Source organism: Oncorhynchus keta, chromosome 1 (assembly GCF_023373465.1).
Source record: "Oncorhynchus keta strain PuntledgeMale-10-30-2019 chromosome 1, Oket_V2, whole genome shotgun sequence".
Lineage (NCBI taxonomy): Eukaryota > Metazoa > Chordata > Actinopteri > Salmoniformes > Salmonidae > Oncorhynchus > Oncorhynchus keta.
In genome coordinates, this window is record NC_068421.1 from 74,321,233 (window position 1) to 74,337,637 (window position 16,405).

General features: G+C 41.6%; 1 protein-coding gene across 2 annotated transcripts in view; it reads right to left on the reverse strand.

The window, feature by feature from the left end:
- The window catches only part of LOC118384066 (transforming growth factor beta receptor type 3-like), a 143,685-nt gene extending 130,669 nt beyond the window's left edge, over window positions 1-13,016 (reverse strand). For both annotated transcript variants that reach the window (XM_035770443.2, XM_052460748.1), the window contains exon 1: window positions 12,774-13,016. The gene's annotated coding sequence lies outside the window, so the exon portion shown is untranslated. The remainder of the gene's footprint in view (window positions 1-12,773) is intronic.
- Between the last annotated feature and the right edge of the window lie 3,389 nt (window positions 13,017-16,405).

Here is a 16,405-nt window from a genome sequence, read left to right on the forward strand (position 1 = left end):
AAAGGCATCAGAATTAGCCTGGTGGTCAATTCTGTTTGAGCTTTAGCCAACTGCTCTCTGTGTCCGTTTGTTGGCATGCCAAAGATGTGCATGGCTTGACAACAATAGAAAAGTTGGCTACAGGGTAGGGTACCAGGAGAGATTTTTTTTAAATGCTTTGAATGTCATTTATCCGGGACATTTTTCAACATGGTGACAGGCTTTATTGTTATTCAGTTATATTTTGGTGAAACTGTTTGTTTTTTCCAACAGATGATGGCCAGGTTTTACTTTTTAGTTTTAAAGCTGCAATATGTAACTTTTTGAGTGACCTGACCAAATTCACATAGCAATGTAAATTATAGATAGATGTGTCATTGTTATTGAAAGCAAGCCTAAGAAGCGGTAGGTCTGTTCTACGTGTGCTATTGTAAGCTCAGCCCTAATTGATGTGCTCTCTGACACCTGACGTTGCATGGCAAATGGTCCAGGAGCACAAGGAAGACAAAGGACCATGCCAAAGGACTAGTCAACCCTTCCCCCCTCTGAGGGGTCAAAATGTATCTCTCTGTTATAGTATACAGAGGACTGACTATTGAGTGTGATAGAATAATACTAAATTATCCATGTTTGGTATCGATCCAAAACTTGTTCACTGAGGATAACTCTGATGCTATCTATCTGGATGTATGATCTCTGTGGTAACTTGTATCTGTACAGGGTGAACTCTAAATTACTCTCAAAGGAATTGTATTGTCCTCTCAGGAATTCTGTTTCATGGTCTCATTCCCCAGACAAACCTTTAAATGCTGTGACACCCTGTGGAGATTGGGCCTTGGTGGTCAGGTTACACTGTAAACTTGGTATCGATTGATTGGTCAATGGTGGCTGGTCTTGGGTAGAAAGGTTACATTTCCATTCCATGGAGGAAGGTTGCATGATTCATTCTAATTTCCTAGGCTTCTCTTTGTTCATGATTTGCCATGTAAGGTAATCCATTCGTTGTACAATGTTAATTAAATATCTGCCTTTGATACGGTCAATTATCAGACCAATTCTTGCTAGTTAACTTCAACTCATTGCCTAATGCTTGCGTATATTTTAATTATCTTTATGGAGTCAGATTAACATTTTAATAGGATAATTGCTTCGTCTTATTACGAGTCACACGAGGAATTACGAGGAATTTCTAATATACACATATCCTACATGATAAAAATTACAACCACTTCACTATTTCTATGCTTCCCATTCTTAAGATTCATTTTGGTGTCTTTTACTTTTAGTTTTGTACAACAGCTTCAAACAGTTGAATGCAATATTTTTAGATGGAATAAATGGTTCTCGACACTATACTTGCTTATGTTGTCACAAACTGAAATTAGACCAACTATTCGAATTTTAGCAACCAGGAAATGGCGACACGATTTCTGCATAGTGCACCTTTAAAAGTCATATAGTGCACCTTTAAAAGACATTTAAATAATTTGTGGAATGATAAGTGAACAGTAAGCCTGCCTAAGTATCACTATCACAGCATTAGTCAGTTAGAACAGGGAAAGGGATTTTTCATAGCTCATTGAGTTGTTAGGATTACCCTACAAAAGCAAAGGATTCTCTGAACAATAGAGCAGTAATGCAGCACACACAGGAATGCACCACCACAGCATGGCCGTTCAGATTATGACCCCAGTGCAGAGAGTCCTGACAGGCCAGATGCCAGCCCTATTGTGGTGTCCTCTCTCTGTATGCTCTCACATTGTTGAGGGCCAACACGGAATATACTGTGCCCAGTCTTTCTCTCTGTATTTTAAAAAATCTTTATTTAACTAGGCAAGTCAGTTAAAGAACAAATTCTTATTTACAATGACAGCCTACTCCAGACAATGCTGGGCTAATTGTGCACCACCCTATTGGACTCTCAATCAAAGAGAGATATGATACAGCCTGGATTTGAACCAGGTATAGATATTGACACCTCTTGTACTGAGATGCAGCACCTTAAACCACTACGCCGCTCAGGAACCCAAATGTATCGCCTGTCAGGAGATGGCATGATGTGACTGTTGTCATGACGTTGGACTGGGGGATAGGTTTATGATGGTCATAAATACCTCTTCCCCCCTTTTTCCTCTCTCTACCCTACTGAGGTTATATTTGCAAAACCCTTGGTTAACATAGAGATTCGGGGAACATCAGAAGGGTTTAACTATATTCCGGTAAACCGAACAATTGAACATATGCGGTGGTATTTAATGAATATGATGTCAGTTCGGTTGTCATCTGAGACATTCTCATCAATGATAAGATGACATAAACTCTACAGTGGAAAGTCTACACATCAGAGTTATCGGATTCACATTAAAGTGCTGTTCAATTTAAATGTTTGAATATGAAATTATTTGTGATGGGATGAAATGTGATTGTAGCTTCTAAAATGTGAGATGTGGGTTTTCATAAGATATTGCTGCTCACTCAGTGGCCCGCCCATGTGAAGAGACAGAGGTTGTAATCTATGAAACACACCCCTTTTCTCCCGTCCTATATAAAGCATTGACTACAACATAACTTCCTGTTCCGGGAATGTAGGACGACGGTCCTATGTCAGAATGGTTCAGATAATAACTACAGAACGAAGCCAACATCAGCGTGAGCTTTGGTTGTGAGTGGTATTAATTTTGAACTCTTATTCACTGCAGAAGTTATATCTCCTAGCCGTTGAGTTAGCAACCGCAGCTGCAAACGCAGGTTAGGAAGGAACAGACAGAGTATTCTGTCTACCACACAACGACATTACTACAACGTATCCAATTGACCACCAGAGACATTCTTCAAAGGACAAACGACTCAGTTTGGCAACACGGCCTTCCATCTACCATCAACCTACAGATGCGCAGCTCAGAGTAAATATTTATTGCATTTTCCTTTTCCAAATGGGCGGTATTTTAGAATGCATAAGATACTGTATTTACGATAGCACAGCTTTTTCCCTTTGTTCCTCAGTCTCCTGCTCTTTCACTCAACCCATCCCCTTTTCCTTTGTGTAACAAGCTGTCATATCTGTTCCGCCTGCTCGGGACGTTTTCCTTTATGACGTAATTTGTAATCAAGTTATGAATAATTGTGTGTATGTGTAATTCTGTGTAATTAGTTAGGTATTTAGTAAATAAATAATTAAACCCAATTTTGTATTGCTGATTCAACTTGTTAGCCAGGGTTATTGCAGATAAAAGAATTTACAACTTTCATATGAGACTGAATTAAGATGACGATTGATATTGACTGCTATTGATGTCAAATATTACTAGGTCTTTAAGAGTTTATTCGGAAGATAACAGCTCTATAAATATAATTTTGTGGTGCCCGACTCTCTAGTTAATTACATATACATGATTAGCTCAATCAGGTGATATTAATTACGGAGAAATTATTTTATAGAATAGCATGTCATATCACTTAATCCGGCATAGCCAAAGACACAACACTGTCAACATCAGAATTTTGTTAATTTTCATGCATGTTCCCCCTCAGACCTACCTGCCAGCTCACCTCAAAGCAACATGAGTTCCAGAATCTATCTTGTAGAATAATATAATATTTGCACCAGTGGCCAGCATTGCTGCTCTATGATCAGCGCTCATGGACCATGGCAGCCGCCAGTTGGTGACAAGACTGGTGTAAGAAGACATGCTGGTGATCTGGTGTGACTGACTGTCCAGTGATGAGCAGAGTGAGAGATGAGGTCATGGTACAGAAGGAGCATCTCTATCTTTTTCCTATTGCGCACCTCTTAACCTTTCTACTGCAACAGAGAGAATGCATGGGAGGAGAAATGCATAGGAGAGATGCATGGGAGGAGAGATGAATGGGAGGAGAGATGCATGAGAGGAGAGATGCATGGGAGGAGAGATGTATGGACGGAGGCCAAAGTAGGGCTAAGGATACCTTTTTTTATTTTTTTATTTCACCTTTATTTAACCAGGTAAGCCAGTTGAGAACAAGTTCTCATTTACAACTGCGACCTGGCCAAGATAAAGCAAAGCAGTGCGACACAAACAACAACACAGAGTTACACATGGAATAAACAATAACACAATAGAAAAAAGTCTATATACAGTGTGTGCAAATGGCATGAGGAGGTAAGGCAATAAATAGGCCATAGTAACGAAGTAATTACAATTTTGCAAATTAACACTGGAGTGATAGATGTGCAGATGATGATGTGCAAGTAGAAATACTGGTGTGCAAAAGAGCAAAAAAGTTCATAAAAACAATATGGGGATGAGGTAGGTAGATTGGATGGGCTATTTACAGATGGGCTGTGTACAGCTGCAGCGATCCGGTAGCTGATCAGTTAACTGATGTTTAAAGTTAGTGAGGGAGATATAAGTCTCCAACTTCAGCGATTTTTGCAATTCGTTCCAGTCATTGGCAGCAGAGAACTGTAAGGAAAGCCGGCCAAAGGAGGTGTTGGCTTTGGGGATGACCAGTGAGGTATTCAGTGGGGAGAACAAGTATTTGATACACTGCCGATTTTGCAGGTTTTCCTACTTACAAAGCATGTAGAGGTCTGTCATTTTTATCATAGGTACACTTCAACTGTGAGAGACAGAATCTAAAAAAAAGAATCCAGAAAATCACATTGTATGATTTCTAAGTAATGAATTTGCATGTTATTGCATGACATAAGTATTTGAAAGATCATAAAAGCAGAACTTAATATTTGTTACAGATACCTTTTTCTGCAATTACTGCGATCATACGTTTCCTGTAATTCTTGACTAGGTTTGCACACACACACATTCTTACGGAGCCAGTCCTTAGTTGACCTGGCTGTGTGTTTTGGGTCATTGTCATGCTGGAAGACCCAGCCACGACCCACCTTCAATGCTCTTACTGAGGGAAGGAGGTTGTTGGCCCCTCAATACGGAGCAGTCGTCCTGTCCCCTTTGCAGAAAAGCATCCCCAAATAACGATGTTTCCACTTCCATGCTTCACGGTTGGGATGGTGTTCTTGGGGTTGTACTCATCCTTCTTCTTCCTCCAAACACGGCGAGTGCAGTTTAGACCAAAAAGCTCTATTTTTGTCTCATCAGACCACATGACCTTCTCCCATTCCTCCTCTGGATCATCCAGATGTTCATTGGCAAACTTCAGACGGGCCTGGACATGCACTGGCTTGAGCAGGGGATCTTGCGTGCGCTGCAGGATTTTAATCCATGACGGCGTAGTGTGTTACTAATGGTTTTCTTTGAGACTGTGGTCCCAGCTCTCTTCAGGTCATTTACCAGGTCCTGTCGTGTAGTTCTGGCCTGATCCCTCACCTTCCTCGTGATCATTGATGCCCCACGAGGTGAGATCTTGCATGGAGCCCTAGACCGAGGGTGATTGACCGTCATCTTGAACTTTTTCCATTTTCTAATAATTGTGCCAACAGTTGTTGCCTTCTCACCAAGCTGCTTGCCTATTGTCCTGTAGCCCATCCCAGCCTTGTGCAGGTCGACAATTTTATCCCTGATGTCCTTACACAGCTCTCTGGTCTTGGCCATTGTGGAGAGGTTTGAGTCTGTTTGATTGAGTGTGTGGATAGGTGTCTTTTATACAGGTAATGAGTTCAAACAGGTGCAGTTAATACAGGTAATGAGTGGAGAACAGGAGGGCTTCTTAAAGAAAAACTAACAGGTCTGTGAGAGCCGGAATTCTTACTGGTTGGTAGGTGATCAAATACTTATGTCATGCAATAAAATGCTAATTAATTACTTAAAAATCATACAATGTGATGATATCTGGATTTTTGTTTTAGATTCCGTCTCGCACAGTTGAAGTGTACCTATGATAAAAATGACCGACCTCTACATGCTTTGTAAGTAGGAAAACCTGCAAAATCGGCAGTGTATCAAATACTTGTTCTCCCCACTGTACCTTCTGGAGCACGTGCTATGGGTGGCTGTTGTTTTCGTGACCAGTGAGCTGAGGTAAGGTGGAGCTTTACCTAGCAAAGACTTATAGACGACCTGGAGCCAGTGGGTCTGGCGACGAATATGTAGTGAGGGCTAGCCGACGAGATCATACAGGTCGCAGTGGTGGGTGGTATATGGGGCTTTGGTGACAAAACTGTGATAGACTGCATCCAGTTTGCTGAGTAGAGTGTTGGAGGCTATTTTGTAAATTACATTGCCGAAGTCGAGAATCGGTAGGATCATCGACCTAAGGTGCTTTGCAGTGCTCTGAAGCATGGAGTGGATAGAGGCCTAAAATGGAAGGAGAGCTAAGGTGCATCGACAGAGGAGGGCTAAGGTGCATCGACAGAGGAGGGCTAAGGTGCATCGACAGAGGGAGCCGAGGGCTGATGAGAACTGGGGAGGGCTAAGGTGCATCACTGAGCTCCACAGTGCAAACAGCTGCTGGAACAAAGGGCCTTTCAGACCCTGGCAGCTGTGTGGACTGGAAAGTCGTTTTGGATGATCACGACAAATATTACACTGCAGCTCGTGGGGCTAGTAGCATCTCTCTTTGATTTGTTGGACCCTTTCCCAACACCCCCCTTCCCCTTTCATAAGTGGAGGTAAACTCTATCCCTCCATTCTCCACTATAGGCCAAATTCCATATCAAAGGGAAGCTAAATGACATGATATAATTCAGAGCGTTCAGGCCAGAGCCAAACTGTGTTGCGACCACACAGAGTACAGAGTGTAAACCGGTTGTGGTCTTGAGCAAGAAGAGTGAAATGAGAGAAAGTGCTGAAGTGTTTTTGCTTACTTCCGGAGTTTAGATTGATGGTTGAGACACAGTGGGTTCAGAAGCACGTTCATTAGGCCTAATTGTTTCCAGGAGACAAAAATAAATGGCCTAGCCTATCATGAAAGTGTCAAATCAACCAGTCTAAGGGTTATTGCATCGGTCTGGACTATGGATTCAAACCAATGACTGTTTACATTATGAATGGACAAAGCATTCGATCACGTGACACCATGAATTCCTATGTTTATTTTATTTATTTAACAAGGCAAGTCAGTTAAGAACAAATTCTTATTTATAATGGCGGCCTACCAAAGGGCAATATTCCTCCCGTGGGGACGGGGGCTGGGATTTAAAAAAATCTAAAATCAAATTTTAAAAATATAGGACAACACATCACGACAATAGGGACAACACAACACTAAATAAAGAGAGACCTAAGACAACAACATAGCATGGCAGCAACATGACAACACAACATGGTAGCAGCACAACATGATTGCAGCACAAAACATGGTACAAACATTATTGTGCACAGACAACAGCACAAAGGGCAAGAAGGTAGAGACAACAATACATCACGCAAAGCAGCCACAACTGTCAGTAAGAGTGTTCATGATTGAGTCTTTCAATTAAGAAATGGAGATAAAACTGTTCAGTTGAGTGTTTGTTGCAGCTCGATCCAGTTGCTAGCTGCAGCAAACTGAAAAGACGAGCGACCAGAGATGTGTGTGCTTTGAGGACCTTTAACAGAATGTGACTGGCAGAACGGGTGTTGTATGTGGAGGATGAGGGCTGCAGTAGATATCTCAGATAGGGGGGAGTGAGGCCTAAGAGGGTTTTATAAATAAGCATCAACCAGTGGGTCTTGCGACGGGTATACAGAGATAGATAGCAAACGGAGAGTATAGAGTGCAGTGACTTGTCCTATAAGGAGCATTGGTGGCAAATCTGAAGGCCGAATGGTAAAGAACATCTTGCCGCTCGAGAGCATCCTTACCTGCTGATCTATAAATTACATCTCCGTAATCTAGCATGGGTAGGATGGTCATCTGAATCAGGGTTAGTTTGGCAGCTGGGGTGAAAGAGGAGCGATTACGATAGAGGAAACCAAGTCTAGATTTAACTTTAGCCTGCAGCTTTGATATGTGCTGATAGAAGGACAGTGTACTGTCTAGCCATACTCCCAAGTACTTGTATGAGGTGACTACCTCAAGCTCTAAACCCTCAGAGGTAGTAATCACACCTGTAGGGAGAGGGGCATTCTTCCAAACCACATGACCTTTGTTTTGGAGGTGTTGCGAACAAGGTTAAGGCTATGTGAAGACTCAATAGCGCATTGAAGCCAAATTAAGTCAGTTAAGATGGCATCTCGTAGAGACATAACATGCGCAGTTTGAGCTACTCCAGGAAGTGGCGTTGCAGGCTCGCTAGGAGATGAGGGAAGACTGAATGCATCGCTTCTTGTTTTTATAAGAAACATTAATGTGTTGGAAATTCCACATTGTTTTCATAGTCAACGTACACAAAGCACTGACACACACACACTTACCCCACCAGAAATGCCACCAGTAGGCTGGACACATGAACTTTTTTTTAAAACAACGTTTTTTTTCTGATAAAAACTTGTTCATTGCATCCGCCGTGGAGCCCAGTCTCATAATATTACCATCTGTCCCAACTGCTTGCCGTAGTTTTGAAGTAATCACGAAAAAACTGGCTTTATTTTAAGGCATTTTTCACTCTGCCAACTCATATTAGTTCTATTGAGGTTTAGGTTCCAAAAAACAAATAAAGCACTTTTGTGTGTATATACTAACATGTGTATATACTGCTGCTAACAATGCCTACAGTACCACGGTCGGCCTTGAACTACCGCAACTTCAATGAGTCCTTCTCCTGATTCAAACTGATGCAAGAAACTGACTGACTTTTTGTTGCTGCAACAGTAGGATCACCTCATGTGACTTCTCTTTTAACTCTAGCCGTCCGTCCAAGCAGAGCTTCCATTTCACTCCAAGCTGGTCTGGAAAACCCATTAGAGACACTGCAAACCCCAGACTGAACATAATAAGTAGCTATTAGGTACTCTACACTATTGCAGCGTAGGAGGGACCGTAAATGCAACATGGTTTCCAAAGCGCAGCAGCCTTATCCTGAATCCAGGAAACCAGGCAGAATTGTTTACTTAAGCAATAAGGCACGAGGGGTGTGGTATATTGGCCATATACCACAAACCCCCGAGGTACCTTATTGCTATTATAAACTGGTTACCAACGTTATTAGAGCAGTAAAAATAAATGTTTTGTCATTCCCATGGTATACGGTCTAGTATATCACGGCTGTCAGCCAATCAGCATTCAGGGCTTAAGATAAACTAAGATTAATGAATTTAGTACTGTGGTCGTATGTAGCAAGCATCTAGGAGTAGGAGTGCTGATCTAGGATTAGTCCCCCAACCATGTAAACTTGTGAATTGTAATCTAAAAGGCACAACTGATTCTAGCACTCCTATACTTAGACACTTGATACATATGGCCCCTAGTCACATCTAATGCAAAATTATTACAATTATTAATCAAAAGTGTTAAAAAGGGTTATTAATATACAGTGGGGCAAAAAAGTATTTAGTCAGCCACCAATTGTGCAAGTTCTCCCACTTAAAAAGATGAGAGAGGCCTGTAATTTTCATCATGATGAATATGATGAAAATTACAGGCCTCTCTCATCTTTTTAAATGGGAGAACTTGCATAATTGGTGGCTGACTAAATACTTTTTTTGCCCCACTGTAAGTCCCTCCTATCTAACAAAGGGAAAGGCTGTCTAATGAAGGATGTCCAGTGCTGGCCGCAAACCACCCAGAGACCAGTGACTTGCATGCTCTGCTACTCTCACGCCGGCTCAAGTATAAATCACCTATAAAATGCAGCTAATGTGTCTGAATGAGCGTCTCCAACCACCTCATCTCAGTTCCTTAGTCCATCTGGACAACTACCCATCCAGAATATGAGTTCTGTTTTTGCAATAGGACATTGAGAAGCTTCATAACCTAAAATGACACTAATCTGGCTGCTCTCATTTCAATAGTTCACTGAATGAAGTACACTCTTAGAAAAAAAAGGTGCTATATAGAACCTAAAATGGTTCTGCGGTTGTAATTATAAGAACACTTTTTGGTTCCAGGTATAACCCTTTTGGGTTCTATGTAAAACCCTTTTCACAGAGGGTTCTACATGGAACCCAAAAGGGTTATTCGATGGGGACAGCTGAAGAACACTTATGGAACCATTTTTTCTAAGAGTCCAGGCTGGCCTCCCGAGTAGCGCAGTGGTCTAGAGATCCTGGTTCGAGTCCAGGCTCTGTCACATCCAGCCGCGACCGGGTGACCCAAGGGGTGGCGCACAATTGGCCCAGCGTCGTCCAGGTTAGGGGAGGGTTTGGCCGGCAGGGATGTCCTTGTCCCATTGCGCACTAGCGACTCGTATGGCGGATTGGGTGCAGTGCGCGCTGACACGGTCGCCAGCTGTATGGTGTTTCCTCCAACACATTGGCGCGGCTGGCTTCCGGGTTAAGTGGGCATTGTATCAAGAAGTAGTGCGGCTTGGCTGGGTTGTGTTTCGGAGGACGCACGGCTCTCCCGAGTCAATAAGAGAGTTGCAGCGATGGGACAAGACTGTAACTACCAATTGGATACCATGAAATTGGGGAGAAAAAGGGGTCAAATAATATTAAAAAATAAATAATAATAATACATTTTTAAAAAGAGTGTAGGCTGGCTTGTTCAGTCTAAACAAAGTTATGTTTCTCAACTGCATAAGACACCGATGATGCAGAGTAACTACTGTTGTTTATAATAAACACTGTGCTTGTCCAAAAGAGACTAATCTTCCCTCCCCACATCTCCTCTTGTGGAAGTGAGACGCCACGTGTCAATGCAAGGGATGCACACTAGGGATGCATGTATTGACTAGCTGTCTCTCTCTGTCTGTGTGTGTGCGTGCATGCCTGTGTGCATGCCTGTGTGGTGTACTCCTGTGTGGCTCAGTTGGTAGAGTATGGCACTTGAAATGCCAGGGTTGTGGGCTCAAACCCTGAGGGGAACCAGTACAAAAATGTATGTACTCACTACTGTAAGTTGCTCTGGAATGGAATGTAAATGTGTGTGTGTGTGTGAACATGAACACATACTGATTACTTAATATAGTGACTGGGACTGACAAGCTACACACTCTCCCCAATCATATGTGCACTGACCCCTGAGTAAGTCAATCCATATGCACACACAATCTCCTCAAACACAGAGCCAGACTCTCTGCTCATACACTTGAATGTCATCAGCATGTGTGATCTATATGATTGAGTCACAACAACTGAGTACATATCAACATGCATATTCCCTGGTCCTGCTTTTCTTTCTCTCTGAGTCAGTTCAGTTATTCACTGATATTGAGACTGAGAGCATGCTAAGGTTTGATTTGATATCATGCTCAGCTTCACCTTGTGTGTTTTATTCACCTCACCTAAGGCATGAGTTACAGGCCTCTCACCCGTCTCCCTACTTCTGACACCATGGAATAGGTACAAGCCCTTACCTCGGCTACTAAACACAGGCACAAGACCAGATATCAAATGTATAGCTATTAAAAATGTGCACAACACTACAGCTGCCATCAAGCTTAACATAGCCTATCATGCCCCAGACTCTGCCTACCTTGCCCTACAAGGCTGCCAAACAACAATCCTTCTAGGAAATCTCTAAAGCAAGTATTTAGAAAGCAATTCAAATAGCTTTCTGACACAGATCTGTAATCTAAAGCTTTTTTTCAGCTCATGTTTTATAACCACATTAATTATGACTTTTCCCATATCAGACATACTACTGTATAAATCTGCTATTCTTTCATCATAACAAGGCAAACAGTTACATCTACTTTTACCATGTCAATAACAGTGTTATAATGCATCAAAGGTTTCTGAAAACGGCTCCTAAAATGACAGAATTGCAGAACTAACTCTGCAAAAATGACAGAGAACTCAAACTAAAGGAAGATAGGTGCATACTGCAAATGTATAAATCATTGTGGTAAGAACATTATGGTAAGAAACAAATGCCCATCCTTTCAGAAATGGCTGTAGACAGTTTGGTATCATGCTTTGCTTTCACATCAGTGATGCCACACTGGAACACAACTTGAAGTTGTTTAAGGCAGAGATACAAAACAAAATCATACAGCAAAGTGATGTTCAGCACTAAGGTGTGATATCTGGTTATGGCAGGTCAGTTGTGTGATGTTAAAGTCCCTTCCCACCAGTGATCCTCTGACCATGTTGTCTACATCAGGTTGCACAAATAAATAGCCTAATACATAAGCCTGCATTACTATGTTTACTATTTACAATGTTATAATAAATTATTGAAATCAATTATCCAATGTGAATATTTATTGATTTAGTTAGTTATAAACAGTTATAAACCCGTTGCATATTAAAAGCAACAATGCTGACACTAATTGAGGGGTGATGGGTAGCTGTAGGTGTGCGCAAGGACCATGCAACTGGCCATGCGTGTTTGGTTTTGAGAGCTTGACAGCTTCAATATACTCCGAATCTTACGATTGCAAATAGCTGTTGGGATCGTTGTTCAGTCAGGAAAGCATAGGACGTCATTAAAGTTGATAAGAGGGGAAACAAAATGCTGAAGTTCATCACGGTTTATCCGAATAACTATTGTGTGTGCATTGGAAGAACATGTCAAAACAAAAGCCAATGCACGTTTTGTTTGTTCTGTCACTTGCAACAATACAGTCTATCACAGAATATTAGACATATTCTGCTGGCGGACAGGGATGTTCATATTCTGTGCCCTATTTTGCATCCTTGCAGTGCGGGGTTGTGAGCAGGGGACAGAGCAATTATTTATCCCAGAGATGTTCAGTAAAAGATACAGATGATAAACACATAAATTACTATGTAGGCCTAATGTAACTTTTCTTTCTGTACGCTAGTATAACATGTTTCACAACGTTTAACGCTTAAAGAAGAACTCTGACGTACCATGCAGAATATCCAGGAATCTCAAAGTAAACTTTGTTGTAAATTGTAGCTTGCTTGCCGTGCAGTGGTTCGAATGGATGCGATATGTATCCTTTCCTGGAAAACCCCCTCCGCGTCCTTGGAAAACAACGTTAGATGTCAGGTTACAGAATTTGCCGAGTTTATGAATAGTGAGTCCACTACTATTGCTTAAACGTTTTAAATACCTATCTCCGTTTTCACGAGGCACTTCATTTTGAGGGTTGGTCTTGTGGTGGGAGGAGGCTGCGAGGTAAACTAGCTAGCTACATAAATCAACAGATTGGTTTTCATTGGAGAAGAGCAGACAGTTGCTGCTGTCTTTCCAGTGAAAGTATAATTATGGTTCAAACAGATTGCACATTACGACTTTAGGCAAACACAGTATAGGCTAATTGAACTATGAAAATATTTAAATAGTATTGTTATTATTGGGTTTAATAATGATTAATAAGTCATATTAAAATGATAATGTTTGGTTCTATTTATAAGCAGCATTTTCCAATGTTGTTATCGTTGTTTTATTTTTTTAAACTCAACACATAATAAGTCATTAGTTGTAATGACTTCCCCCTCAGGAAGTTGAAAAGGTTTGGCATGGGCTCTCAAATCCTCAAAAAGTTATACAGCTGTGGTATGGCAACAGCACCGCCCTCGGCTGCATGGCCCTACAGAGGCTGGTGCGGACAGCCCAGTCTGTAACTTTCTCACTCACATATAAGTGAACTTGTCTCAAAACTTTTGGTCCCCTAAAATAGGGGACTTTGTACAAAATGTGGTGTAATTTTGAAACCTTTCACCTGATATGGATGACAATACCCACAAATTAAAGCTGACAGTCTGCACTTTAACCTCATAGTCATAGTATCATTTCAAATCCAAAGTGCTGGAGTACCGAGCCAAAACAACACCAACAAATGTCACTGTCCCAATACTTTTGGAGCTCACTGTATATTTATTTTCCCTCATAGCAAGTCAGTTAAGAACAAATTCTTATTTTCAATGACGGCCTAGGAACAGTGGGTTAACTGCCTTGTTCATGGGCAGAAGGACAGATTGTTACCTTGGGGATTCGATCTTGCAACCTTTCGGTTACAAGTACAAGTATATCCTGATGCCTAGTCACCTTACCCCTATACATTTTTACCTCTATAACTCCAGTATCCCTGCGCATTGTAAATATGTTATTGGAATAGACCCTGTTTACAGCTTCTTACTTTCTCGTGTTCTTCTTATTTCTTGTGTGTTTTTGTTCTACTTTATTATTATTTATTATTACTCATACCAAGTTCTCTCACGTCACCCCGCTCCTCCGCTCTCTCCACTGGCTTCCAGTTGAAGCTCGCATCCGCTACAAGACCATGGTGCTTGCCTACGGAGCTGTGAGGGGAACGGCACCTCAGTACCTCCAGGCTCTGATCAGTCCCTACACCCAAACAAGGGCACTGCGTTCATCCACCTCTGGCCTGCTCGCCTCCCTACCACTGAGGAAGTACAGTTCCCGCTCAGCCCAGGCAAAACTGTTCGCTGCTCTGGCTCCCCAATGGTGGAACACACTCCCTCACGACGCCAGGACAGCGGAGTCAATCACCACCTTCCGGAGACACCTGAAACCCCACCTCTTTAAGGAATACCTAGGATAGGATAAAGTAATCCCCCCCCCCTTAAAAGATTTAGATGCACTATTGTAAAGTGGCTGTTCCACTGGATGTCATAAGGTGAATGCACCAATTTGTAAGTCGCTCTGGATAAGAGCGTCTGCTAAATGACTTAAATGTAAATGTAAATGTAATTATTTTTTGTGCTGCATTTACAGTTGAAGTCGGAAGTTTACATACACTTAGGTTGGAGTCATTAAAACTCGTTTTTCAACCACTCCACAAATTTCTTGTTAACAAACTATACTTTTGGCAAGTTGGTTAGGACATCTACTTTGTGCATGACACAAGTAATTTTTACAACAATTGTTTACAGACAGACTATTTCATTTATAATTCACTGTATCACAATTCCAGTTGGTCAGAAGTTTACATACATTAAGTTGACTGTGTCTTTAAACACCTTGGAAAATTCCAGAAAATTATGTAATGGATTTAGAAGCTTCTGATAGGCTAATTGACATAATTTGAGTCAATTGGAGGTGTACCTGTAGATGTATTTCAATGCCTACCTTCAAACCCAATGCCTCTTTGCTTGACATCATGGGAAAATCAGAAGAAATCAGCCAAGACCTCAGAAAATAAATTGTAGACCTCCACAAGTCTGGTTCATCCTTGGGAGCAATTTCCAAATGCCTGAAGGTACCACGTTCATCTGTTTAAATAATAGTACGCAAGTATAAACACCATGGGACCACGCAGCCGAGATGCTTTCTGTCTCCTAGAGATGAACGTATTTTGGTGCGAAAAGTGAAAATCAATCCCAGAACAACAGCAAAGGACCGTGTGAAGATGCTGGAGGAAACAGGTACAAAAGTATCTATATACAAAGTCAAATTAGTCCTATATCGACATAACCTGAAAGGCCGCTCAGCAAGGAAGAAGCCACTGCTACAAAACCACCATAAAAAAGCCATAGTACGGTTTGCAACTGCACAAGGGGACAAAGATCGTACGTTTTGGAGAAATGTCCTCTGGTCTGATGAAACAAAATTAGAACTGTTTGGCCATAATGACCATCATTATGTTGGGAGGACGAAGGGGGAGGCTGGCATGCCCGAAGAACACCATCCCATCCGTGAAGCACGGAGGTGGCAGCATCATGTTGTGGGGGTGCTTTGCTGCAGGAGATTCTGGTGCATTTCACAAAATAGATGGCAACATGAGGTAGAAAAATTGTGTGGATATTTTGAAGCAACATCTCAGACATCAGTCAGGAAGTTAATGCTTGGTCGCAAATGTGTTCTTCCAAATGGACAATGACCCCAAGCATACTTCCAAAGTTGTGGCAAAATGGCTTAAGGACAGCAAAGTCAAGGTATTGGAGTGGCCATCACCAAACCCTGACCTCAATCCCATAAAACATTTGTAGGCAGAACTGAAAAAGTGTGTGCGAGCAAGGAGGCCTACAAACCTGACTCAGTTACACCAGCTCTGTCAGGAGGAATGGGACAAAATTCACCCAACTTATTGTGGGAAGCTTGTGGAAGGATACCTGAAAGGTTTGACCCAAGTTAAACAATTTAAAGGCAATGCTACCAAATACTAATTGAGTGTATGTAAACTTCTGACCACCGGGGAATGTGATGAAAGAAAATAAAGCTGAAATAAATCATTCTCTCTTCTATTATTCTGACATTTCACATTCTTAAAATAAAGTGGTGATCCTAACTTACCTAAGACCGGGAATTTTTACTAGAATTAAATGTCAATTGTGATAATCTGAGTTGAAATGCATTTGGTGTATGTAAACTTCCGACTTTGTTGGGTTTGGGGCTTGCAAGAAAGGCATTTCACTGTCCTTGTGCTCTCCCTCAAGGTGTTTGTTGTTCCTTGGTTTTCACTCTTCATGCCATTGATGAAGCCTACCAATGTCTACATGTTTATTACATGACTGTTGTATTAGCTTTGACTGGTCAAAAAAATATGAATCAACTGATTCTGTACAAAAAAAAA